The following is a 1,944-nucleotide window of genomic DNA, read 5'->3' as shown; positions in this document are numbered from 1 at the left end:
CAAATATGTGTTAAAAGTTTCCATTTAATGCTTGAAATATCTAAAAGTTAAACGTTTTTTTTTTGGTGCACAAGTAAAGCATTAATTGCGGCTCTAAATTTCTGCAATTTTAATAGATAAATTTGTATTCGTAATTCGAAATTTTTGTTAACATGAATTGCAGTCAAATATGGAATAGAAAACTGCGTTTTATAAAATGTTAAATGAATGTTTTTGAGTTGTACTTACCCCGAAGTATTTCCATTATATAGTCGTACAATGGGCCAATAGGCCTCAGTGGATCCTTTTGGATCACCGGAACAACCTAACATAATCCAACCTAAATGCCTTTCCCATCATTAAAGATATTTGAGAAGTAAGTAGTACAGTGTTACTTATAGGTATTAGGAGAACCCATCTATTCAACAATAAAAAAGATAAAAAAACACAGTTTAAAAGTATTTAATTTGGTAGTGCCCATCATTAGCTCAAATGGCTTTATGTGTCCTATTTCGGCATCCTTGGCAGATACAGCCAATATAAATATTTAATAAAGGTAAAGTGAAATTGAAAAGCATACATGCAGTAGACTATAATTATAACCACGGTTGCCACTTGAAAATTTTTTTCTGTACCAAAATTGGTTTAAAAAGGTACCATTTCTGTAAAAAAAGGTCCAAAATTTTTCTATTGTCTTTTTATAAGAAAATACAATTTATATAAAATGTACAAAAAGTGTAAAACAATACAATATTCACAATAAAGTTGGGTCGCAGAAAATGTACCATTTTTTGAACATGAGTACCAGAGTACCAAACGGAAAAAAAAGTACCAATTTTGGTACTAAAGTACCATAAGTGGCAACCGTGATTATAACGAAAGATATAATGAGAGTTTACTATAATTCGAGTTATTTGGTTCTTCTAAAGGCTTTGGGTTTATATAGCAAAGACTGTAAAATATTACGTACTTCTAAGGCAATATAATTTTATAACTTACACTATTTTACAGCAATTTAAAATTGCGTTCGGTTAGTTATTAGTACTAATAACGATTATATTAATTGTTAGATATTGTCATTATCTATATATTATATTGATCACTACATTATTTTTTGTATTATCTATTGAATTGTACATTATTACAATATTATTACAAATACAATACAACTTGACACAAACTAATCCATCACTTTCTTAAGTTATTAATAAAACTGAAACAAATTATAATATATGGATTATCATTTTATATGCAGAAATAAGTTATTCATATTTATGTTTATTTAAGTACACACATATGTTTTGATAATGTTTTTTAGAAGTGAAATAAAACACATGGAAGTTATATAAATATCTAAAAAAAAGCTTTTAAAACAGTAAAGAAAATATAACACCCCTAATAATGATATTTGGTTTGTAGCATATATTTACATCCTGACTGGCTCGAATAAAACGCAACCCATAAGCACGGTTGCCACTTGAAAATTTTTTTCTGTACCAAAATTGATTTAAAAAGGTACCATTTCTGTAAAAAAGGAACATGAGTACCAAACGAAAAAAAAAAAAAAGTACCAAGTTTGGTACTAAAGTACCATAAGTGGCAACCGTGCCCATAAGTTGTTCAATTTTCAAGTAAATTTTTGAAGACTTCAGGAAATAAGTTTCTGATTGTTGACTTTTAACATTGGACTGAACCAATGATTACAGCTTATTAGAGCGAGAGAGTTAAGCGACTTTACTTATATCCCTCGGAAAATAATCCAGACGATCCTCACGTAAATAAAATACCAAATTTTAAGAGTTACTAGTATAGACGTGCTACTAATTTAAAAATTACAACACACCTCTTTACATATATATATATGAATTATTCCGCTTAACACTGTTTAAAACTATTACATTCTCCATACATTTACATTAAATATAAAAAGATTATAATAATTGAAAAGATATTTTATAACTTAAG

This window comes from Teleopsis dalmanni, chromosome 1, assembly GCF_002237135.1.
Source record: "Teleopsis dalmanni isolate 2A chromosome 1, ASM223713v2, whole genome shotgun sequence".
NCBI classification, from domain to species: domain Eukaryota; kingdom Metazoa; phylum Arthropoda; class Insecta; order Diptera; family Diopsidae; genus Teleopsis; species Teleopsis dalmanni.
This window is presented reverse-complemented; position numbering follows the sequence as displayed.